General features: G+C 42.2%; 1 long non-coding RNA gene across 1 annotated transcript in view; it reads right to left on the bottom strand.

The window, feature by feature from the left end:
• The window catches only part of LOC113963108, a 165,766-nt gene extending 139,684 nt beyond the window's left edge, over window positions 1–26,082 (bottom strand). The window contains exons 1-2 of the long non-coding RNA XR_003532643.1: window positions 25,615–26,082; window positions 935–1,023 (exon numbers count right to left, since the gene is read on the bottom strand). This is a non-coding gene — a long non-coding RNA (uncharacterized LOC113963108). The remainder of the gene's footprint in view (window positions 1–934; window positions 1,024–25,614) is intronic.
• Between the last annotated feature and the right edge of the window lie 223 nt (window positions 26,083–26,305).

The following is a 26,305-nucleotide window of genomic DNA, read 5'->3' as shown; positions in this document are numbered from 1 at the left end:
AGAACAATCTGATTAGGATTGAAACTACCACTAATAAGGCAGTCCTAAAAAAATGGGCAAATCCACTATCCTCCCTGCTAGAAGCAAGTATTTTTAAACCAGAGACTTTAACACAGGGTAAAACCTTTCCCAGGTTAGTTCCATTAACTCTATGGATCAGAACATGGTTTGTCCTAACACACCAGTAGACCTGATCCAAAACCCATGAGAACCTTCTGGATTAGACCCTAATAAGGAACATAGACAACAGAAAAAATACATTCATTCTTTATATTAAGAAAATGCAGGAATTTGAGCCACTCATGTTCTCAATATTGCTTTTGTCAGATAGTTATATGGAAAGGCACCAGGGAGTCTGAAACAACAATCACAAGGCAGAAACCTCTTGGCATGCACCTGAGCCTTCCTTTTCAGGCAGCAAAATTCCAACCCAACAAGCTTCTCTGAAAAATTGAGATATTCAGAGGCATTTGCAAACTATAAGCACAAGACACTGCAAAATACTAAAGCCACCCAGAGAGACCCACTGCTTGAATATGAACACATAGTCAAAGAGAGGATTGCTCTAACAGAAATGAGATGCCCAGAGGCATGTTAAAAGACTGGTAACTTTCAGCAGCCAGTTTGGAACTACACTTTAAATCTTCCAGAAAAAGGAAGCTTTGTGTACCTCTAAAGCTGGGAGGAAACCAAAGACAAGATATCCCAGAGTCTCACCTCATTCATCTTATATTTTTATCAAGTTTAACAGGGTTTGGATCCAGCTTGTTTCTAGGCAACTTTAGGAAAAACCTTATTTCCATACAGTATTTTCCACAAATACCTCTTAAAAAAAAGGCACAAATAAAAAAATTCTCTTTGTATTATTTCACAAAGAATCTTCCTCCTAAGTCAGAAAACTACATATATCCAAAACTAAATATGTATAACTGACCTGTTTCGTTTAGAGCTTTCTCCATGAACAGTTTGCTTAGCTGCATGAACAAATCTTCATTGGTGACCCTTTTGACTGTGATCTTGGCACTAGAAACAAGGAGTGACACAACAAAATGCTTCAATCTGGAGGCATAATACTAGAGATTTAAAGTCTAAAACAGATTGATTCAAGAACTGTAAGTGTAAAACAAACTTTAGAAAAAAGTAAACAAAAGCAGCAATCACTAGACAGTACCTTCTAATGAAAAAATTTTGCACAAAGGAAGACTAAATGCAGTTACATTTTGCAAATGGAGGCCATCACCGCTTAAATCCCAGGAGTATCAGCCCTATCTAAACTACCCATCTGACTACTTCTGTCCCTAACCTTTCCCCCTTATCCCAGCCCCACATCACATCAGCAGCAAGGTGGTCACACCTGTCTCTTAGAGACTAGAGTTTGCTCCCGACCAGAACTATCATATACTGCCCTATTAATTGCATTTAAATGCACCTCTGGTCTCCCCTCACAGAGAACACTCACATAGCCAAGGCAGCCCAGTACAGCTGCCTTGAGCCTGCAGAAGGGCAGCACTTCACACCAGCTGCACCTTCATCCTGTCTCCTCTTTGTCAGCAGCAACCTCCTTTCACGTGCTGACCCTTGTGACTGCCAGGACGCCATGAAAGGGCACTTCTTTGGGCCCTAGGACCCCGGGTTGGGCTACTCTGCCTCTACTGAGTGCTGTTCTTGCAGCCAGCAGCTGTGAGAGAGCAGAACATGGACAGGTGGACAAAGGCAGAGGGGCAGAGAGGACAGCAACACAAACAGGGTGTCCCATGCTCAACCCGCAAAGTGGTTTCAAGCATTTTCTTGCTTAATACTCTTATTAAATCACAGCTGTACAGCAACTCACACACTTTTTTTTTTTTTGCATTGCCATATTGTTTGATTTTGTATTTTACTTAGACAGGCTGTGCCCCAAGAAACACTGACTTTTCAGCTGGATCTTCCTTGTGTGTTGGTGGGTGGAGGACAGAATGATCTTTGGATATCACAAGCACATGTAAGTGATGTATTTTTATAAATGAAGAGGCTCAGAAAGATTCTTCTATTTTTGAGGGGACAAGCATTTATGCAAAATTTTTTGCTGGAACATCTTATACACAAATCCCATCTGGATACTGCACGCCAGAGCTCACATCAAAACAGAGGCATGGAGGGGGTTATGGAGGTGATCAGAGGAGCATTTTCCCATGACAGAAGGCTAGAAAACTTGTGTTGCACAGTAAAACACAGACTGAAAGAGGAAAGAATTGCAGTCTGTAAGGTATCCAGGAACTAACTACCAGGAGAGGAAAAGAACTATTTAATTTAATAGAGATATTTAGATAAAGATACTGTATGAAAACTTACCACATTACCATCCATACTGTAAACTAGAAGAAAGATTCCAAATGTTAGGAGAATAAAGTTGGGGAACTCTCTTTCCAAAAGTCATATTTTACAAGGAGGAAAATGGGGCATAAAAAATTAATCCCTCTACTCAAGTTCATACATAAAGTTTGTGTCAGAGATGGGAATCAGATACGGTAGACTTAAATATAGGTGAAGTGAGAAAAGAAAACCAATGTGAGAAAATCGATTAGATTTTTATAATATTAATAAACTCATAATAAATAACAAGTAAATTTTCAGTGGTAAATCAGTACCACTAATCTTTGGAATGATTAAAAAAATACTTTCCTTTAAAGAAAATATTTATGTTTCTGACAGAGCATTACCTCAGGATGCTGCAGAATTAATCAAGATGTTTATAGGCAGTCTTTTTCTTCTTTTGCATGACAGAGAAAATAATTTATGGATAACTCAGTGAATTATGGTCTTCTGGGTTGTTTTTTTTTCTTTTAAGTTTTATTGTTGGAATCAATGCAGTCACATCCTTAGGGAATAACATCCATAACCAGAAAGTTCAGTTATAAACAAAAAAGCTTTGACAAGTCTCTTACTACTGAACTCCTTTTGATTTGGGACTATCACTTGAATGTAATCTACTTTTTTCCCTCACACAGCGCTTGTCAATCTGTAGACCTGGATTTTTCTTTCTCAGTTCCAGAAGAGATCAATGAGGGTTTCTATTCCAGGATTCCCAAGGGTGTTTCCCTTCTCAGTTTCATTGCCATGCCTATTTTACCTCAAGCCCTACACACTACTTGCTTGCTCAGATTTCTCTAAATCCTAATTCCAGTACCAAAATCCCACATTTGTTACTTCTCAGTTAATCTTCAGATGCTCCCTTTATGCAAACAGAGAGATGTATTTGCTATTCAGGAGCAAAGGTTTTTAAAAACGGTGTTTGTTTGGTTCCTCAGGTCCCCATTGCCCTTCCCTGCTCTGGGAACAGGGACTGTGTTCCTGCTATAAACATGTTGCCACTGTCTCCAGGAGGGACATGGTGATACAGGGTCACGCACTCTCCTCAGTGTTCCCTCGTGCTCACAAGGATGTGCATCGCCTGTCTTGGGAACCTGGATTCCCAAACAATATTAAAAATGCAGTCCCAACCTTCTTTTCCCCTCGGCCTTACATGAGGCAGAATCTCTCACATTTTTAGGCAGCCCTACTTTGTAAAATGTCACCGTTCTTCTTATCTTCTGAGTCACACTGGAGTTAGAAAGTTACCTCTAGTAAGACCGACCGAGTCTGTGCTCTCATCTTGAACTCCTAAAACTCGAACCAGAGAATGCATTCAATTAATCCAGTCAACAACGTGCTGGACTATATTTGAAAGAGAAGCAGGAGGACACGCAGGCAGCTTTTACAAGAAAGGTTGGTCCTCAATGGCCACGACTACACTATCTACATTCCTGGCTTCTCTGCAGCCATTACTGTTCTCTAGCAATTTCTATCACCAACATTTCCTGCCTTCCATGGGACTTGGTCTGAGTTACACCATCTTACCACCTTTGCTCTTTTGTTCCAAACAACAAAATCCTTCATTTTCCCCTTTTCCAGCAAAATTGAAAGACCAGTTTCTCACATTCTGTCAGTGGGATTGGAACAGAAATTCTCCAATATAATGCAGTCTTAAGGCAAGATGTGCAGGGATGCAGAGCTTAGGGTTATTCCTTTCTTCATAGTTGATGAGTTATCCTGTCTCCCTTGGGAGATACATGTTAAAACTTCTCTCTCTCTCTACTTGTCTATTAAAGTGCTGCCATTAACACCCAAATGCCCTGTCTCAGCAACTTGTGAGCTCCAATGAGTTAATAACCACAGCAGCTTTGCAGAGAAAAACACTTGAGGAGAAATACATCAGTGGAACTTAAAGGCTCAGACTTTTAAGAGGTATTTAATTGACATGAGCCATGGAAATATTCCAGCATGATTTCACAGCACCCCCCTGCATCACTGTAAACCTACATAGTTTGCATACATTTCTGCCTAAATATCTTCAGAAAGCTGGAGAAGGAATACTTAAGTATGTCTTGCTCTAAGTTCTTAGGTGATTTGGGGCACTTCTGTGATACAACAGTGCTGAACTTGGACTTTCAAAATCAATATGTGGCGCTGTCAAAGGATCTTTGCATACTGCACAGCTTGGTCCCAGCACACGGCAGAAGCTACTGGGAATTTCTTAGAGCCCCCCCATGCAGGAGCTGCAGCATCTTCTAGAGAGACACACTGCACTGGGAGGTACAGGACTCGTATGTGTATGTGATGGCAGGAGGGACAGCAGAAGAATCTTGCTGAGGCAAAGAGGTGAGGAAGGGTCCCACACCCTCTGCTGGCCCCTTGGCCCTGCCAGTTGTGAAGGCACCCGCGTGTTGTCCTCACAAGTGCATTGTGCATGTGTGGAGGCAAATTTCACATCACTGCTCGCCAAACCTGGTGTCATGCTGGTGCAGTACCACAGAGGTAGAGCTCCACTGCTCGGCTTGAGCCGAGAATTAAATGCTGTGCTGGGAGCTGCCACTGGGCACGATGAGCTGTCACTCTTCAGAGGGCTTGGTTGTGTAAGTGAACCAAGGGAATCGCTAAACCACAGACAATGAAAACAACTTTGAATGAGAGACTAAATGAAAAGAAAAAAGTTGTCAAAATGTCAAGGTTAATGTTTGTATAAAACTAACCTGGGAATGGTTAGATGGTATGAGTGTAAATCTTAATTAAAACTTTTAAAGTGTGAATACAAAACTAACTTCAGTCTAGACAGTCAATAAATCTATTCTCTCTACTTGGTCCTTTTGGTATTTCCGGTCAATTTTCATCCTCATCCTTGCGACTATGTGTAATATTGATACTCAGATTCCTGTCTGTCAGAACCAGAGGAACCATGTGGAGGAGGACCACAGCCTCCCACATGGCTCCTGCTCTATGTCCTCCTGCACCCCTGGCTGGGCTCTGTCCCCAGCCTGGCTACAGCTCTAGGATGAGCAGCAGCCTCTGGACAGGGAGTGGTAAGTCTCTGTCCCCACCCCTTTAGTGGACCATGACAGTTTCTGCAAAGGATGTCAGAGGCAGTTTCCTCCTTCTGCAGAGTACCCCAGCTCTGCTTGGGCTCTCGAGGCAGCCTGGAGGAGAAGCACTTCTCTGTCTTACAGCCTGGTAGTGGCACTGCTATTTGGACAGATATGGCAGAAATGGAGTCTGCAGTGCCTCTGAGAAAGCCTGGCCCTGACATGTCTCCAGCAGATTTTAAGAGATCAGTTTGAAGAGCTCTGAGATCTTGTTTTCTTGTGTTTTTTGTTAGTAGGCATCATCATCCAGAGTTATCTACAAATTAGGTAACTCTGAATATCAGAGTTATCTATAAATTATCTGCATAGACATCTTCCTGATCTTTTACTTTCGTTCTTGGAATTCAATTGCTTTTTAATTGATTTTAAGAAAGGAAAGAGAAATGGTAAAACTCCCCATGATCTCAAATTTTTTGGTTAATACTGGCTCAGTGCATGCCATACTTTCAAATACTATCCCTCCTGGTGAATTTTAGAAGGAATGTATGTGTGCTCTGAAGACACACAGGGCAGTTGTACTTTCCTTCCTTCCTTCCTTCCATCTGTCTGTCCTTCCATCCATCCTTCCATGTGTCCTTACATCCGTTCTTCTGTCTGTCCCTCTGTCCATCCTTCCGTCCATCCTTCCATCTGTCTGTCCTTCCTTCTGTCCTTCCTCCCTTCCTTCCATGTTGCTTATACTTTTTTGTGTTGTGTGCACAAGCAGAGTTTGGTTACACCATCAAGAATTTAGTGGAATCACGACACTTTTTGCTTAGACACTCAAACCTCCCTTAGGCAGCCCCTCTTCTTTCACCTGTCTATCCTTTGTCAAGTTTATTATTGCTTTCCTAAAACAGAAATTCCCATTTTGTGACCAACAGGTACTCTTTTTTTTAAATATGCCTTATTCAGACACGGTTTGCAACCTGTGCTGCCAGTGCACTGTGGCTTTCCCTGGGGCAGGGTCTGGGCTTGCACTGTGCTAAAAACCAACAAAAGTAGGAAAAAGGGGAGGGGACAATTAACACATTAATAACAAAGATTGAAATCACTGGCTCTGCCACCCACTCCATCTTATAGTCATAAACTCAGACAAATTTGCCTTCCTCTGTCTGACTCTGCCTCAGCATGAACTCCACAGCTGAACTCTCAATAAGTCCATCAATATCATCTCAGCACCATGAATAACAGCATGCTAAACTAGTATTGTGGCTCTCTAACAAAATAAGGATATTGAAATCTTACATCAAAGACATATTGTTAGGGAGCCATAATATTAATTTAGCATTCTGTTACTCATGGCCCTGAAACAAGGCTATTTCCCAGGGTCCAATCCACAGAGAGCAAACAGACACAACCCGTAATGCAGCTGCCCATGAGTAAATATGGTTCTGGATACTTAGTGAGAATAAGTATAAGTAGGAAGATTATAGTTTTCTTCAGGAATGTCACTAACCAAACAGATTAAATTGGAAACTCATGTTTTTTCTATACAGAAAAGATAATCTGAAGTTTAATTTCATTTTCATAAGACAAACCAAGAAAGTTATTGCCACATATAAAGCCAAGAGCATATTACAAATATTCCAGCAAAAGAAAAGCATAAGTTAAGAGTCAGGATTCTTAAAATGAATGTCAAAATGTTTTGACTTACATATAGATTGTAAATTACCAAAGCTATCCCTATTAAAACAATGTAAGATCTTACTTTCTTCCCAAAGCAATTTCAGAACAAGCCATTCTTTTCCTCCAGCACATAAAATAATGGACTTAATTCAAGTAAATCCTCTCCACTTTTTCTCAGTTACTAGTGAGGAATCTCAGGCATGCAACAATGTGTGACAGAACACTAGAGAAAAATAATGGTCTAACTCTACAGGAGATATGTCCTGACATAGTAAAGGAGCACTGGATGCTCTCAGGGCTACTGCCTGCATTCATGGTTTTCGTTTATCTTACAGTGTTTTGTTAAATTGAAACATAATAATGCTTTTTAATGAAAACTTTAGCTCAGAAAGATTTTTTTTTCTACTGTTTTCTTTTTCTTATGTTTTTTGGTTGTTTTTTTAAGATAATTATATGCTTTTCCTAGCTCTGATGGCAAATCTTTGTCATGTAATGTGCCTAGATATGCAGAGTTGAAAATCTTACCCCTGCCGCTGAGACAAATTTCTGAAGAAAGGGGTCTATAAATTCAGTGTCTGGAAGGTGACCTACTCTAGTCCAAGTACACTGCTACAGGAGAGAGCAGTCTCAGAACTACAGAAATATCAATAGCTCCTGGAAATTTTGGTCGGAAGGAAACAGGACAGGGAGTACAATTTTGAGCAGGAGGCACCCTGAAAGGATATGGTCAGTGTTTCTCTGCCCTTGGCATTGGGCTGGAGCTCATCCCAGAGAGGAGATTAGAGCCCTGATAAGGAAGATCACCACCTCAAGCCTCCACAGCACAGGAGATCCCCAGTGCCTGACAGTGTTATTGCAGTGAATGCTCTATCACCATGTGCAGCAGGACAGATTTCAGAGCCCTGCCATCCAACCCCAGCATCCCCAACCCCAAGTTTAACAATGGTCTTGAGCCATTAAAAGTAACTGCAGCTTCCTCAAGAACTGTTCCTGCAGTAATACCAGAAAGCAGCACTTTGGACCCAGCTTCCTTGCCGGGAGAGCAAACAGCAGAGCAGTAAAAGACGATTTACATCTGAGAGACTGGAAGCTCTTAACTCCCCATCATTGATCCCCTCGCAGGACCTGGCCAGAGATGTGTCTGTCAGTTCAGTTTGTGGGAATAACACATACACAAAGCCATCTCCAGATCTGCCTGGGCTGTGGGCAAGACTCAGTGTTACCCTCCTGATGGAGAAGGAACAGGCAGAGAAAGGGAAGTGATGGCAAGCCAGCAAGCGAGGGAAAGCACTGGAGAGCTACCCCTGGTACAGCCTGAGGCATGGGAGAGAATGCTTGCAAGAGATGCCCCAGCCCTTCTCTGCCTCCTGGAAGAGCTGAGGCAGTCAGGGCTGTTTCAGCACTTTCAGCATCCTGCCATCCAAAAACTTCTCTTGCAGAGACCTGGCCTGGGATATGCGATCACTTATTGGACTGAGTTCTGCATTTTGTTTTACTTAGAATTGCTTGACTTAGGAGAATTTATACTTTGATATTAGAGAGACATAAGCAGCCATAACAATTCGAGCTCTGCTTGTACAAATGATCCACTGATGTGTGTTAAATGCACTCTATTGCTGCACTGAAATCAATTTGCAATTGATCATATTGCATTTCTAGTGTCAGCAGATATGAAAACATGTCATTTACCAATGCTTAATGAACCTCTATGCTGACAAGACATAAATAACAATAAACAGCTCTCCGGTTAAGGAGGTTAACCAGCAAAGTACTCAGTGAAAGCATTAAAGAGGTAATCATCTGGCAATTGCTGTATAGATGGAGCAGCTGCCCTCAAGGATGACTAAACCTATGCAAAGGACCATTACAAGAAAAAAGGAGAGAAAAAAAAAAGAGGCAATTAACTCCATGTTAGAAGCGGAAAAATTCTATCTGAATGAAAAGAAGTAATTGACTTTCTAGATTGCATTTGTAGTCTTTTCCACAAGTACTTGAGGTAATCTGCTCAGTGGGGCTCTTTGACTATGCTCTTTGACCACCTTTTTCCTGTGGAAAGGAAAAAGCAAAGCAGCAAGTTGCTCCAGTGTTGTTCCTTTTAATTCTTCCTGGTAATGCTGCTCCCTTCTTCTCTCTTTTTTGAATCTTTGTATTGCTTTCATGGGTATTTTAGTCCTGAATTTTTTTAATTTTTTTTTTTTAGGACAAAGCTTTCATTTTCCTGTAAAGTCAAAGGAACACAGTAAAAAGGAATATTACCAGTGCTTAGAAGCATTTCATGAAAGTAAAACACAGCACACTTAACTTTGCTTTATAGTTAATGGAGCAATTTAACAGTAGCTACATTCACCACTGGACTGAACAGAAATTTCAAGTTCAATTCAGATTTTAAGTAGATGTAAATGGTGTTTATATTTTATCTATGAAGCCCAAGGCAGTGGAGTTTTCTGAGCAACCGTGGGAGTCCAAAACAGTTTAACCTCTCATGGCTCAGATATACCCACTACTCAGAGGGCAGGGTACACATGATATGCCTTCTCAGCCCATGAAAAGGGGCCTGTTCCATGCAGTCAAGGAAAAGGGCAGTACGATTGAGGGTGGTGTTACAGAGTACTGTTGACAGAAATTACATCTCCTGTGTGAGATCCCTTGACCTGGGCACCCTTTCCCCATTTTACAGCCATTTCCCATTCCAGGTAGGTATCAACTATCTTCTGCCTGCAACAACCACTGTCCCATACCCAAGCCACTTGGGAGGCAGGGGTCCCCCAAGCTGCTTTCACGGATTACTCTGACAGATGCCTCACCACACCCCTGCTGCTCTGCCCCGCCTCCACGCTGCCCAAATAGCATCTTGCCCCCTGGATCAGGCTCTGAGCTGATATCCCAGACATGAAGCCTCTCACTGTAAAAGTCAGAGGACCACACCCAGCTCACAGAGAGCCAGGCCGACTCTGCTCATTAGGGAGGAAAGGCTTATGCCTCTCAGGGGCCAAAAGTTTCTCCTTTTGACCAATGCATTAAGTAAGTGAATTAAGCATCTTAAAAAAAAATAAAATAAAAATAATAATAAAAAAAATTTAAAACAACAACAACAACAACAACAAAACAAACAAAAAACCCAAACAAACAAAAAGCCACAACCACAAACAAACAAAAAGTAGTTGTATATTGCCTTTAAATGCAGCCCAGAAGGCCAACCACGTCCTGGGCTGCGTCAAAAGCATGGCCAGTAGGTTGAAGGGGTTGATTCCACCCCTCTACTCTGCTCTTGTGTGACCCCACCTGGAGTGCTGCAGCCAGGTGTGGGCCCCCAACACAAGAAAGACATCATCAGCCTTTTGGAGCTAGTCCAGAGGAGAGCCACTAAGTTGATCAGAGGGCTGGTGCACCTCCCCTGTGCAGACAGGCTGAGAGAGTTGGGGCTGTTCAGCCTGGAGGAGTGAAGGCTCTAGGGAGACCTTAAAGCACCTTCCAGAACCTAGAGGGAGCCTACAGGAAAGCTGGAGAGGGACTCTACACAAAGGCATGTAGAGAACAAGGGGGAATGGCCTTAAACTGAAGGGGAGGAGGTTTAGTTTAGATATTAGGAAGAAATTATTTACTGAGGGTGGTGAGTCACTGGAACAGGTTTTGGCAGTGCATCATTCTGAACCAGCACCTCAAAACTTGCAGCTGCTTTAGGAAACCACCGAGTGGTCACATTATAAACATTTACCTGAGACAAAAGGAAAACTCCAGCAAAGCTGAAGGAAGAAAGGGAATCATCCCTTTCTGCAGAAGAAATGAACAGGGATGTTCAGAGATAGAAAGCACCTAAGGAGGTTGCTGCCTTTTGTATATTCATTTATGACTGACTATTCTAGTGACACAGATTCCCTGATACTTTAATGTATTGTCATGCTAGCTGTGCAAAATCACCACATATATGAGACCAGAAAAAGGGGTTTGTACATCAGAAGAAAAGCAATTAGCAGGAAATTGTCTGTGGTCTTGTACAGACTTTGCCATAAATGCTGATCAGGTACCACATAAATCCTTCTCATTTCAGGCATGCTCTCCAGCAAAAAAACTCATCATGCAGACCCAATCCTCCTCTCTCCTGTATACATCCTATCTTATTTCAATGCAAATATGTTGCCCCTTGATAACAAAAATCCCCTACAGCTGTCATATCACATTTTTCATCGGCAGATGTAAAAGTAAATATCAGATCAACTGAGGTCAGTTCATTGACCCCATTTTGCAACTTCAGAAAGTGAGGAATGGGAGATGTCCCTCCTAGCAGGTTGAAGCCAAAGTAGGGCTGCAGCACCCAGGGATGCTCCCTTGGGATCCTTAACCTCTGTGTTTGCAGCCTGGGCTGGACAAAAGGTCAGATTCCAATGGCACAGCTGTACTGTGCGTGTTCTGGGGGATGCGTCTCAAGGCACTCAGCAAGGCTTCCTCATCTAGGCACTAGTAGTCCCAAGTGTGCTCAAAGGAGCTTATCTGGTTCTCCCTCTAGTTCCTGACAGTGCCCACACAGAGTTGCACTGGTTTGCCTCTACTTTTTCATACACAATTAAAGTGAAAATTTTCAAAAATTGAGTAAAAACTCAAACCATTAGCATGGCTGCTTTTAAACTTTCTTTTTTTTTTTAAGCATTTTGATAACTTCTTGATGGCCACATTCCAAACCTCAAGTACCAAACATAAGATGTAAGGGAGATGAGATAGAGGTTTCCAACATCTGTACACATCAACTGTTGGCAATGAAATTCAGTATGTGTAATTTTAGAAACACTTGTCCAAGAGTTTCAAAATGTGCTTAAGAATGCAGTATGCAATAAAGCAAAATGTCACAGAAACCTTGATTTCCATTGCTAACACTTAAATGGATCCCAGCTACTGTATGGGCAACTACAATTTGAACAAAATATGAAGAATAACCAGAATTGCCATCAGTAACACCATCTTAATATTAAATTAAATATATCCTTCACATTGAGCACAGCTACACACAAATAACTCGGGAGCATTCCGTGTCACACAGCAGTAATCTAAAAATACATTTGCTTTCAGATAGGATTATGGATGGCCGAACAGTTTCTTCATAACTCACACCTGAACTTAAGAGGTTTTGCCCACTACAGTAAGCTTTAATCAAATTAAAAATTTGCTCCCAGGTATGATTATATCTCAACCTTATAGAGAGATCTTATCATTATTGCTTCTTGGTGTAGAGAAAGAGAAAAAAAAAAGCTTTATGTAACTCTGTGTTTGATTTTTCAGAAATTAAATAAAAGAGGAGGTTTCGTTTGCACTGAAGGATGAGATTTCCCTCTGGATTTGCTGCCCTCTAGATATCTTTCAGTATAAAACTGCTGCTCTTTTTAAATGGATTTTGCAATAATCTGCTTTAGCTGAGGATGCAATGAGGAGGGGATAAATGAGTACAAACGTGGGGAACAGGCAGTGTCTGAAGAGTTTATCGAGATGCTTTTTACACAGAGAAGGTGTCTTCAGATGATGCCCATTGTCCAAAGGAAGGGGACAGTTATATGTGTCTGTAGGGAAGGCAAATCAGTGCTGAAGTGGTGAGTGGTTGCTGTTATGGGACAACATGCTCCATTTGCTCTACAGAAGGTGCAGTGACATTATCAGCACACCATTCCCACATACTGCTCCACCAATGGGTGTTAGTGCTGATGTGAGAAAATAAATGTGGAGGCGTATTTCTTCCCCAAAACTCCCTTGTTATATGTCTCTTGGATAATACAGCACCTCAAAGCTTTTCTCAGTGATACTGAGCTCTGGGCTGGGAGTATCACCTCACACATTCCAAATTTGTTTGACTTCTCTGCAGCAGAGAATAAATATATTTCAGTGACTTTGATGGAACCCTATTTGCTAAATGTCACACAAAACAGAAGCAGTACTGTTGATTGTTGTAAGATAATACTAGCAAGGTAAGGATTAGGTAAGCAGGGAAGCCTATTAATAACTAAATTCAGGAAAAAGAAGTTCAGATTACCTAGAGCAAAAAGACCTCTGAAGGTCCTTCCAAATGAGATGAGACAAATAAATTGCTTCAATTATCTCTCTCTTTTGTGTCATAACCAGGGTGTTTACTTCAGGAAAGACTTTTTGGGGAAAAAATACCCACTTTATTATTAGATGGAGAAAAGAGTCACTTAACTAGATGATGGAGAAAATAAGGCCTGATTTTTGGAGCCTCAATTCTTTGTGCATGTATCCTATGCAGCTTTCAAGTAATTTGGCTCTTACACAAATGTTTGTATAGACTTCCCCCCAGGCAAAGTACTGTAAAAAAAAAGTAGTTTTTTTCTCAGGCTAGACATAAATAGTCCTATTGGTCCCAAAGAAACTGTCATTGCATGAAGCACTGCTTGCATTTCAGTGTCTGCAGGATCAGACTCTGTGATCTGACACTTTGACAAAACTATAAGTTGGCATGTAGAAAGCACCATTCATCAAGAGAAACTAAGGGGAAAACAGTTATTAACTCTCAAGGTCAGTGTAGGGTGATCAATATTATTAATTGGATGTGGATAAGTTGAGACAGCAGTTCAGCACTTTAGCAATTATCCGAGATTCAATACAAGTATTAAATACTAACAGTATTCAATCATGGGTGGTTTAGAAAAGAAGTTCCCAATTCTGATAACCTTTGCAGGTGAAAGAAGAGTTCCTCCAGACTTCAGTATTGCTGGATACCCTCAGCCCTGTGCTCAGACCAAGTATGTCTGGCAGTCAGAAAGGTGACGTTTTGTTTGTACTGTGTTTCTTGACACTGGAAACAGAATTCTCCAACTAGCACAAAATGCTCTGCTTTGGTGACATTTCCAGCCTTACCACAAGGTGAAAATTCTCAGGTCCACCCAGACAGCCTGTTACCAAGAGATTACAGCATGACTTTATCTGTGTTGGGACAGGAATCAGCAAATATATATGAGAACATGCGTGTGGGTAAGAGCAGACTGAAACTAGGAATGCTTGCTTACACAGCACAAGTAATACAGACATTTCTGCCCAGGGTCCTGCCAACTAGTCAGAAAAAAATCCCTCCTGAATTTCCTAACTTTATTATATACTACATCCTAAATTCAGGTTTTACTTATCTGTTCCACGTCAGTTCTAAATCCTATAATATTTTTTAAATTCTACTGTTTAAATGCATGAACATGTTAAATTCTACAATTTTATCATAACTAAAGTGTTATTCCTGTCCTATTGTCATGCCTTCACCTGATTTCATAATCCAGTTTATCTGATTTGATAACTCTGTTCCTGAGCCCCAGCTTTTGTTGTTAAACACTTGTTATGGACACTTGCTCATTCTGTAGCTTTGGGAAGGGACACTGAACCTGTTCCTTATACTTGATTAACCTGGGCCAGCCAAGAGCAGACAAACTCCTAAACAAAAATAATTAGTATTAAAATTTACAAGTGTCCTCAAAAATATCAAACACTTCTTTAAGTCCTTGACCTGAAGGGCCAGACCTTGGCTGTTCTCACTGAAACTGCTGGGAAGACAGAATAAGCACTACAAGGTTGTTAGTCATGTCACTTGTTGCTTGCCTGAAAAGTGCTAATTTGCTATGGTGATAAGTAGAAATGAGGAACCTGAGCAGAATAAAAGCCTTGCTCTTGCTTTGGACCAGAATCTCAGGTGGATATTAGTATTTATAAATTCAAAGACTGCCACTGGTTCAGAGCTAAATTTCAGGCATTCATCCAAATTAAACCCAAAGCTTAAACCTTTTGACATGAGCCTTGCTCTCCACCAACCATTTGTGTAATTAATATATCTTTTTTTTTTAAAACCCTTAAAAAAACCCCAGCAACCCACAACTCAAAACTGTATCAAATGAGCTGGAAAAGTACAGAGAAAAGGAGGCATTCAGTGAGAGCCCAGAAGCCATAGCTCTGACTTACATAAGCGAAGGACAAGCAGTGTCTTGTATATGGGAGAGTTTCTTTTCCTGTCATGATCCAAACTAATAGTGAAGGTGGATACACTTGTCAGATGCATTCCAAAAGAGGGACGACATTTTCTGGTGACAGCATTAGCCACCCCCAATGTGCATGGGACCATCATTTTTCCTCCAGTTCTACTGCCAACATCAACTCTTCCCATCAGCCTAACCCGAGTGAAATCTCTCCTTCCAGCAAATAATGCCTGCTAAGGCACCTGCTACCCTGAAGCAGGATGACTGATAGGTGAGGTTGCCTACACTCTGTCCTGACGTATTAAAGCTATGAAAGTGTCTGGGTGAGCAAAGGGATGGCAAGAATCAACTCAAACAATTATAAGAAGCAGTAAAAGTGGATGTGAAGGTAGAGGTGCTTGATTTCTGGTTATTTTAATCAAATTCTGCCTATGGAAATTTGCAAGTAAAAGATATTGGTGCTGGTTCAAAGAAAGAAGTAGAGATGGCTGAGCTGAGGGAGGCACACGTGGAGGGATTCATTAGAAGTATCACACCTGGTTATGTTATCTCCCACTTCAGGATGCCAAAAGTATTATCCCTGTTGCCTTCCTATGGGCACTTACCTTCAGCAGCTTCCCTAGGATGGGACAACCTTCCAGATGATTCCCCAAGGAACCCTGGGAGCTATTCATCCAGCACAATGGCCTCTGCTCTTATTCCAAGCTCTAGATCATGACAATAAGCTAGAAACAGGGAATACAGCCAGCTCCATCAATATGTTTTGCTGACCACTGACTGCCAGGGCCCCTCCCAACAGAAGCTTATTCCTGAAATGGACATGACCTCAGTATCTTGCTGGCCCCAGTGAAGAGTAGTTCACTTATGGGTTCATGCTGCAGTCATACCCTATCAATCTAGCTGATCTCCAGAACTATTAAGTTTTGATGGCATTGCAGTTTATTTGCACAGAGCAAACCTTGATAATAGCTTCAAACAGTGCTCATGACTGCAACAGCCTCCATATGTAAAGGGAAACCTGGAGTGTGCAGGTGATTGCTACAGAGAGCCTTGTCTTTGTGGAGAGACGAGACCCAGGAATCTCAACGCTGTTCTTGCTTTTGCCAGAGGGCTCCTGTGCAAATTCCCTGCCAATGCTGGACTGCAGCAGCCTGGAACTGTTCATGGCGTCATATTTGTTGTGACCCTCTCTTCATTGCACATAGTAAGATCATTTAGGATCTTTATAAACAAGGCACCAGAGGAAAAAACCACCAAATTGTCAGTGTCCTGTTGTTGCTTGATCTCCTTAGAAGTTCACACGTGCTCCTCTTCAGGGATCTCAGTGCAGAACAGTGACCATGAGGAATTTGCTAGCTGCCAAGATCTACTTAGCTCTTTCATCCCAATACCTCTATGGACTCTACTTGATAAATAAATGTAAATTTTTCCATACATATGTATGGAAACCAAGAATAAATAAGTGAGCTCTGTTTAATGTTTGGCTCATTCTCACGATCTATATACAGATAAAAAGTAAAACTAATCAGAATAGCTGCAGAATGTTAGATTCTGGACAATTACGGATGCAAAATAATATTATGTAATTATATATCAAGTTGACACTATTGGCTTCTCACCAGAGCCATCAGCCCACACTGGTGAGAGTTGGATTCTAATTGATGTAAGTGAAATTAATCCCACTGGAATTAACTCAGGCAACACCCATTGAGATTTACTCTTTACTTTCCTACAATGACTTCCATGTTCCTATGCCCCCAGAGTGATCAGTGAACTGTGGATTTACACTGTCTCTATGGCACTTTTCAAACATCCATTGTTGCCACACTTTTTCAGTTGTCCCAGTTTTTCCCCTCCCACCTCCTTTTAAAACTTTGACCATGTAATTCACTTAAGCTTCTAAATGAGCTATGTCTATAAAGAGCTTCTGGGTCAGCCAGCCTTAATTTGAAAATGTCATTACTCCCACACTAAACTTCCCCCATCAATCCCACAGCAGCCATCATGGTTTGTATGCCTCCCAGAACAACTGAAGTGAAATTGTGGCCTTTTCATCTTCCAAAAAGAAAGAAAATAGAGGGAAAAGATAAGAAACTACCTCCCAGGTGGTGAAGACTGAAATTGTCCAGGGAAATAGAGTGAGAAAGTATGCTCATTTCCACAGACTTTTTGGGGTCCAAATGTGTAAATTTTTATCTGGAGAAGGGAAAACAGTAAGCTTTTAGCTTGTGCATAGCTCAATTCTGACTACCTTTAAGTCAACTTCATTTCGTAAAGTTCAGAAATATTCAAGATGCTCCTGAGGCTCAGAATATCATTACTTTTTCTCCTGTACGGCCTTTTCTCTGGTTAACTGAAAAAAGCTGTTTCTGGGTCAGTGGAGTTAAAAGGATTGCATCTGAATTAAAAGTGGGAAGCTTTTTCCTTTCTTAACCTGAAAGTTGAATGGCTATATGCCTAGTGTCTCTCTATAGACAGTTTGATGAAAGGCAGTTTCAGAGGGCACTTCTTTTGCTCCTGTAATAGCTATTTAAAACGGGCTGAAAATCTTGCCCTCTGGAGATGCTTACTTAGATATTTAACTCTAAATGTCTCTGGAAGCCAGACTTGTAACTTTAGCCATAAGGGGCTGGATGCAGCTGGAGCTGAAGGCTCTTCCACCCAAATGTCTACATGTGAGTGCTGTGTCCGGGTTGCAATCACTGGGAGATTTTGCCAATACAGTAAGTAGACCCTTGAGAGCATTTCCACCTACCCTCAAGCATACTACTGGGTTTGATTGTGTAAATTGACAGATGGAGGTGTCTGGTGTGGCCTGCAGCTGCCAGAACAGCAAAAGTCCTGTGCTAAATCTTCATCACTCTGGGAATGTCCCAGTTACTCCAGGGCATCTCAAGTGGCACCAGACATCTAATTGTGAGCAACTGAACTGAGCCCCTGGTGCTTGCACACCTCTCTGGACCACTCTGGCAGAAACTGACAGACCACCATTGACTATGATCTGAGCACAGACAGCTGTTTTGCATGTAGACACTTCCATGCAGATGTGAGTGGTTGCCTAACTCATGTTAAAACCTACACAGGTTTTACACACTGGTTGTGACACAGCATCACCACAGCAAAGAGCTTTTTAGCCTGTGTGTCCCACCACTTACAACCCGTTTGCCCAAGGAGGACACAGAGACAGCACAAACCAACCTAGTTTCTCTGGCCACTTGTCACTGGCACTGCAGAAACAGGCTCAAGGACAAACTCTCCTCTGTGGGTTAATATGTGTCAGTTCACTGATTAAAAAAATTAAGTTAAATCATTGATGTAAGGAGAAATAGAATCTGAACCCCGGAGGAAGCATCTCCAGCAGAGTCAGTAACAAAGCTTAAAGAGTCTCATGATTCCTGCTCTGGTGTCATGACCACAGTCCCCGTACAAACTGCTGTAAAAGGTCAGGGTCTCCTCCTGAACTGTCTGCTCTGTCCTAATTACAAGCAGAAGAGAAACCTAAAGCATATGGGCTTGTATTATCATGGTAATAAAGGTAATACACATTTGTTGGGCTCCAGTGGGGTGTATCAACAAAAGCATCAGTATGTTTTGAAAAACTGTACACCATTTTCTTAACAGCCACACCAAACTTTGGATGCTCTCAGCTATGCTTCAGTGTGGTAAAGAAAACAGATACTTTGGCTTCAAACTTAATATTATTCAACTGCCTGTTTATAAAGAAATGGTAGAAGACATTTAAAATATGAGTGCAAGGACAGGCTCTTCAATCTCATGAGCCAATCTAGAGTTAAGTGAGTGAATCGCTCATCTGCTGTGTGAACTAATAGGAGGAGAAAATAAACTCTGAGAAACCAATTATAGTTCTATACCTCCATCCTCCAGGATGTGATCTCAAAGTCAAGTAAGTCTCCAGAAATCAATCTCCAGGATTCACTGGGAAAGTTCTGCATGCCAGAATAGGGTAAACTTGTTTTCAGAAGATCTAAATGGAAACATCCAAACTGAAAAAGCAAGATGGCAATGTAGCATGGTCAACTAGAAGCAGACATATAAAAAACAGGAGGTAAAATTACAGTGATCAGGTTAGCTTTAGCATTTGAAATTCCAATCAACGCAGAACAGTGAACAGAATGAAGTATTAACCCAACTACACTACAGCAAAACAAGGATTTGCCTACTAATAATCCTCAAATTGATAGGTTCCTGCCAGCTTCTCAGGCTACCAACTCCCAGTACTCTTTAAAAGAGATGTTAAGGGCTCCATCATGCACTCTTTATGATCTCCACAAGACAAAATGTAGTGTCAAATAGTAATCTAAAGGAGGCTCAGATGCAGTGTCCTATTTGGAACTGCATAATTTTGTGCTAACTTGGGGACTGCACTCCCTGGTGGAATAATTCCAAGTGGGAAGGACTTTAAACAGCAAGGTTTCACTACTTATAGTCCCTGAGGCCCTTTAAGTAAGAGGGTCCCTCTGAAAGAGAGAGGCTCTATTTGATCCTCTGTACCAGAGTTACTGCATAAATCACCATGGCCCTTTGCCTGGATTTGGAAGCCCTGGGCATGATTTTCAAAGAGATCAAGCACCTAAAGTTCCCGCTGAACTCAGCAATTCTGGAAAACAAACACAATAGCTGACCAGACAAAATAATGTACCTCTTCTGAGAAAAATTTGCTTTAATTTTCCTTTAATTTTGGCTTCTCCAAATAGAAAAATATTTAGTAATTTCTCCTTGACCTGAGATCTGAATCTTCACTCTCCCATTGCAGTTTTGTGAGGTAAAAAATGAAAAACAACTTGTCCACCAAATCAAAGACCTTACCCTTAGCCATGGTAAAAGGGGATAGGGAGAAAAAAAAAACACATACTGCATAGTTATAATTTGTCTTATTCTGTCAGGATGATCAGAAAGCATATATATTTTTTCTGCTAGCTAGAACCCAGCTGAACATGCACAACTTGGACATCTTAGAAGAGTTCCCAAGATGTTATCAATAATTAACACAAAGCTTTTCCCCAGGACTGTACCTATAATCTTTAGTTCCCACTCCACAGTCCTGCTACTGAGAAGGACAATTTTCTTTGTCTTAATGATGAATAAAGTGGGTTTGAGAATTGCCCTAGGAAACCATCACCAACATATTATTGTTTTATTTAGCCCAAAGTACTTTTGGTAAGGGAAGAGATGCCAGAGCTGTCTGCTATTCTTCTGATGTAGAAATAACAAGATAACTGCATGTTGGTCTGAGACTCAGACATGAAAACCAGCTCAAAGAAACATTTGCTGATGGCACTGATGTGCAAGTGGTTCGGGTTTTTTGTAGGGTCTTAGTTCTCTTGAGCTTTGACAGTTATGGATGTTTTCATAAATGGAAAGGAAGGACCCAAACCTACTGACCCTGAAGCGTTAGCAATTCAACTCTACTGTGGATTTTGCATCTGGAAAAGCCCACAAGCCTGTATATCATCAAACTGTCACATCAAGCAGCTGAATTACTGTGTGATGGTATGAGCTACAGCAAGCCATGGCACCAGAGAGAGGAGACTTCTTGCAAAAAAGAGCATTGAAAAAGCTAAGCAGTGGGACCCTAGGGACTGTTGGGGAGCTGAGTGAATCAGCCATGCTGCTCTGCTCCATGCTGCCATGGCAGAACTGACTTTGCATCTAAATTAGCTAATTTAAAAGTGTCCTGGGCACCTCTGCACCATCCTTTCCTCCCATCTGTGACTGCGTAGAAAATTTAAAGGAAAAGGCAAAACACAGCCTTTCTAAAATCTACAGCCTAGTTTACCATCCATAAATATAGCACTTCTCCAGGCATCTCATGGCTGATATTCTTCCCTACCAAATACCCACTGAAATCCTAGAAGTGCTGTATACTGGAGCTTACAGATATGAAAATCATTGCACAGAACAGAGCAAAGAGAAAAACAGCAGGGTTATTCCAGAAGCCTTTAAACTGGTTGTTTTGGGGGTTTTTTTGTTATCATTTTTTCATTACTATAAATCAGTATTTTTTATCAGCAAAGCCCCCTGCGATGTTGAGCTGTACAGATCTTAAGGGTGAGGCATAGCATCTTGTGCCTTCTAATTAGCTTTGCTCGTCTAATTGACTCTGCCTGGGCACCAGAGTCAGTACAGCTGTGAGCTGACAATGCTATGAGGAGGCAGTAGCAGGTATAGAGGAAGATGAGAAACAGCAGCATCTGCACACCTGGGAGAGGGAGGCAAGAAAAGGAAGGTCCTAGGGCAGAGGGAAGAATATATGGAAGAAGAGATCAGAAGAAATGGAGAAGGACTGACAGGCAAAACCAAAGGAAAAAGAAGTAGAAAGAGGGAGGTAGTTGTCTGTCTAAAAAAGCAAAGAACCACTGGCTGAAGTTAATGAAAACTGTAAATTTTTATTAACAAAGACTGTATTAACATTTCTGAACATGAAATATTTCTTAAGGATTTGGTTATTTGTTATTTTGTTATTTGTTTTTTAAGCTATTCCACAGAATCCTACTGAGATTTTTTTCCAGGTGATATAGTCAGTTTATCAACCTTTGCTGACAGCACAGAAGCAGGGAGGAACCTTTGAAGCAGGATGTGGGAATAAAGAACATAATGAGGAGGCCACAGATAGTCCCAATTTGCATAAAATTATGATAGAAAAAAACTACATTTTTAAGGGGAAACTTATGGGTTATGATGACATTTTCCTCTCAGCTCATCCCGTGTATTCACTATAAACATACAGGGATGTTGTTAAACAATGTTGGGATTGATATGGTATCTACTTAATTCATGCAAAGCATTGCAAGGGGGAATTAATACATTCCCTCTTCTTTCTTGTTCTGAAATTAGATTCTTTGCTATATTAGTTTTCTATTTCCTTAGCACCAAATTCTTTTTTTTTTAATTGTTCTAGATGTACCTCTAGTGAGTGACACTGACAGTGGTAAAAAGCATTCTGCCAGCCAGCCCTGCCTTTACCTAAGAAGTTGGAGGGTCTTAACTTTTTGCTCATATTTTTCTTTCCCCATGAATGCCTTTAGCACAAAGCTGCTAACTTGGTGCTACCCACAGGAAGAGCTTCCCACCACAGCTGCCACTGATGTTCCTCAACTCCTGGTTTCTACCCTCCTGCAGTTCCCTTTATGTCCTCTGTAGGACTTAAAATTTAAAAGCAGTGTGTAAGCTTTCTCAACAATGTTTACCTTTTCAGACTTGTGGGCTAACAGACACGCAGAAACAACCTCCACTAAGCTCTCTCAGAGGCTGGAAACAGATCACTCGTCCCCTTTCTTGGTTCCTTACCTCCCAGGGCAGCTGAACACAGGGCTTGGTGTCACACAGGTGGGATAACAGCATTACAGATCAGGAACAAGTCACAGGCATGATGCAGCCTGGAGATGTCAAGGATGGTCAGGGCGTTTTTGGACATGCAGCCTGACACAGTCATGTCAGCCAAGAGATATGCAGTAAACTCCTCTCTTATTGTTTCACAGTATCCTGCCTAGGCCAAAGGTCCTTTGAGGTTTGTCTAAATTACAGTGGTTGCTTTTTGTTTGCCCATGACAAGCCTGTCCCAGTTGGAGTTACAATAGATTAATGATGAGGCATGACTTTTCCCTGCAGAAACTTTGCTCTTCAGATCCTATCTTCTTTCTTTCTTTTGTTTTGGTTTGGTATTTTTCTCTACTTTACATTCTGTTTTCAAACAGCTTATAGAACATAAATGTATATCTAGGTATATAGTGTGCTTCCTCAAATTATCTCAATCCCATTTTTAACTTTAGGTACAATTGTTACGTTCCACTTCTCCAGTGAAATAGCTGGTTTTAATTAAGGAAGGCATATTTTTGCTGCAGATCAGCTATTTCATACTAAGCTCCTTCAAAACTTTTCAATGTACCATCTGGAGCTGATGATTTGCTGCTTTTTAAATTATCGATTTGTTCCAGCTCTTCCTTCTGACACATCTTGATTACCAGAAAAGAGCAAGTCCCAGTAGGTATCACTCTGATATTCTCTGTGCCGAAGAGCTCTGCAAACAAATAATTCAGATTCTCAGCAATGTCTTTATCTTCTTTAATTTCTGCCTTTAATCTTGGGTGATCCAGCTTCTGAACTGCCAGTTAACTTTTCCTACTCTTCTGATTGATAAACCTGAAGCATTCTTATTTTATACCTTTAGTTTTTTGCAGTCTACCACACTTCCTTTTTATTTCCCTTTCATCTGGTCTTTACACTAATTAATAAACCAATGTATTGGAAAGCTGAGGTTAGATTTTCAAATTTGGAAAGGGTCCCTGCCATTAAGTTGTACCGATTTCCTCTTTGCTTGCCTAGTATTACTATTGTCAGCAACATACATGCTCTCCAGACTATTATTGTTCTTTAGTGGAATTCATGGCATCTGCCTCTACTCTTCCCTCATGAGTTTTCTTAACAAACCCTCTCAACAAGACCAAAACCCACATGCTCTGAAGTTAAAATTTCAGTCACTTTTTTGTACTTTATTTCCCACTAAGCTATTGGATCATATCACATTAATATGTCTGCTAGCAGGTGCAATCTTGCCTTGAATTCCTCCCTGCATATCGCTTAAGATTAGAACCAAAAATCAGTATGTCAGGATCTAAAAATGGGGCATTTTGATCTGAAATTTCATACCTACTTGTGGCTGTGGCCCAAGCTGGAAAAAAAGGGACCTAGCCACAGTTTTAAGACTTTCCAAAAGCAAGAATTGGACAGTAGCTGGCAAACCTGGGGTGTGTAATTGATATCAGCAGCAACCTGGTGGTGGAAGCTGCTTGCCTGCAACAGTGCAGTGATTTAGTGATTAGAGTACTTACTTCCAGATATGAAAAGGCTGCATGAGAGGGAATCAAGTCAGCATTGCCCATCTCAAATGAAGCACTCAGCCACCAGGCAGAGAAGAGGAAACACTCTCCCACTTGTTGGGGCAGGGGTTCCTGGCTCAGAAAGAATTACGAAGTTTCTGGGTTGAAAGGAGGCCTGGCACTAAAGCTGGGTGATTTGGGGTCTCAGAGGAGAGAGGTCTCCTAGGTTTGTGTCAGTGTGCTGATCCTTAGCACTTTATTTTATCCAAGAGTCTAGTGCAAAACAGAATATGTAACTTACTGCCTGCTGCCTGCTGAGACTCTTCTTTAATACGTAGGAAGAGCTTATCTTTCTGAGACAGAACTGTGCAGGACCATTTTGATCACGTTAAAGTTGTGGCCTGAGCTCTAAGCCATCTCCGGCTCACAGCACTCACTCCTCAGGCCCAAGCAGCATCCAGCTCCTGCCTAAAAACTTGACAGTTCTTCAGCAGAGTAAGATGAACTGTACCTCAAGTTCATGTGAAAAGCAAAGGTATTTGAATAGGCTTGCTTCAGGCTACTTAATTTCTGTTATGTTCCTTCCTAAATTGTTGTTCTTCTGTATTTTCTTCTGGTTTCCTTCTGCTGACACACTTAAATACTTATAAACAGCAGAGTTCCTCAATTCCTTCCTTACCCAGCTCATGCACTCATGCACTGCCAAACCATTACTCACGTAGCAAAAGCCCCCACGAAGTGTCAGCTGAGCTTTAACATTTATTGTTAAAAATAAATTAAAAAAAAAATCCTACCTCTAGCCATTGAATTGCTGTTAATGATTTAGAAAGAGGAGTTGAAATGCAGCACAACAGACCTAATCCTCAAATCCTTATACCACTCCAAGGGTGGTTCATCCATCCTCCCGTGATGGCTCTTTCCTCACCGACCACTTTGCTGCCACCGTTCACTTCAACCACAGAGAGATATGGGCAACAAACTCAAAATGGCTTCATAGCAGGACAGTGGCTGCACTTAGTGAGGTCTTGTAACCCACCCAGATATGTGGAGGAGGCTTTGCCTTTGGCATCTCTGCCTGCATGTAGGAAGACCTAATTTTGGTTATGCTCATTCAAAAAGAAAAGAGCTCGGTAGAAGAGTTGGGAAGTTAGAGTTGCTGATTTATGTCACGTACAAAACCCTGACTATTGTCTGGTTATACATGCAGAAATACTCAGAGACACAAGCCCTCTTGCAGCTAGGGAAAGGCCTTTTGCTGATCCCTTCCATTAAATATTCTGCAAATGCCCAGTCTGATGACTTTTTGCTGCTACAGTTGGTCATGGGGCAACCTCTGACCTGCTCCAGATTCTGCTTGATCTTTTCTGGTCAGATTTGAAACCACTGAACCCAAGGAGAGGATGGCAGTAAAACAGCAAATCAACAGAAGACGTCACCACAACCCTCTGACCTCTTGCTCTGCTCAGATACTCTGGACTGAAAGAAACCCAAATTCTCCCTTGCCACCTCAGATTCTCCCACCCTGAGCCGCCCGCAGACCTGCGCACCCCCAGGGGCCCACGGGTGCAGGAGGGATGTTGGTGCCTCGTGCCCCAAGACGTGGGGAGAGTGCACGGGCGCTGAGCGTCCCATCGGGAGCCGCGTGTCCCATGGGGTGCTCCCGGCTCCCCTGCCCGGAGCATCCCGCACCTGCTGCACGCCGGGGGGGGAATCCCCGGCTCACCCCACGCTCGGCCCCAGCGCGTCCTCGCCGTGCGGCGGCAGAGCCGCCCTTGCGCTTACCTTTCCCAGGCACGTGCACGGGGGGACAGGCCGCCCCGGAGGATGGCGCAGGGAAGCCGGCAGGCGGTGTGTCCCCGAGGAGCCCCCGGGAGCGGGAGTGCCGCTCCCCACGCCGGGCAGCGAGGCACGGGCACGGGAGAACGCCTGGCTGTGGCACGGCTGTGGCACAGCGCTGCTCAGGCGGTGGCTGCGGTGAGGGCAGCGAGCTGTGAAGCTGCTCCCCGCCTCGGCGTTACCATCTCGCCAGCCACGCAGTCCCAGGGAAAAACATCGCCTTCAAACACTGCCGTCATCTCCACCGAGGGCGCGGGGCTGGCTGGCTGGGAATGGCATCACACTACGGACCGGGATGCGCTCCGGGTTCAACACAGACACCTTCTTCTCCCAAAAGAAAACGAGGAACCCCAAAGAGTAACATGCAACACAGATGGAAAACAGGGAGGACCGCATTGAAAGATGCTTCTGGGTCAGGGCTGTGCCGCTTCTCCGGTCCAACAGCACCATCTCCTGGGTGGCCTCGGCCGCTCGCCCGGTTGCCAGCAGCTCATCCCAGAGCGTCTCCCCAGGAAGACCCTCCGCAGCTTTCTTCTGCCGTCACCGAAAATGTTTAGTTTCTTTGCTTTCCTTTCGGGCATTATCAGTATTTTTGCAACTGTTTCCTTTCACATACTATTACTTGTCTCTCATGGAG

Source organism: Neopelma chrysocephalum, unplaced genomic scaffold, assembly GCF_003984885.1.
Source record: "Neopelma chrysocephalum unplaced genomic scaffold, ASM398488v2 Primary Assembly neopelma1_24, whole genome shotgun sequence".
NCBI classification, from domain to species: Eukaryota; Metazoa; Chordata; class Aves; order Passeriformes; family Pipridae; genus Neopelma; species Neopelma chrysocephalum.
Note: the sequence above shows the minus strand (reverse complement) of the source record. Positions and strands in the feature narration are given on the sequence as shown.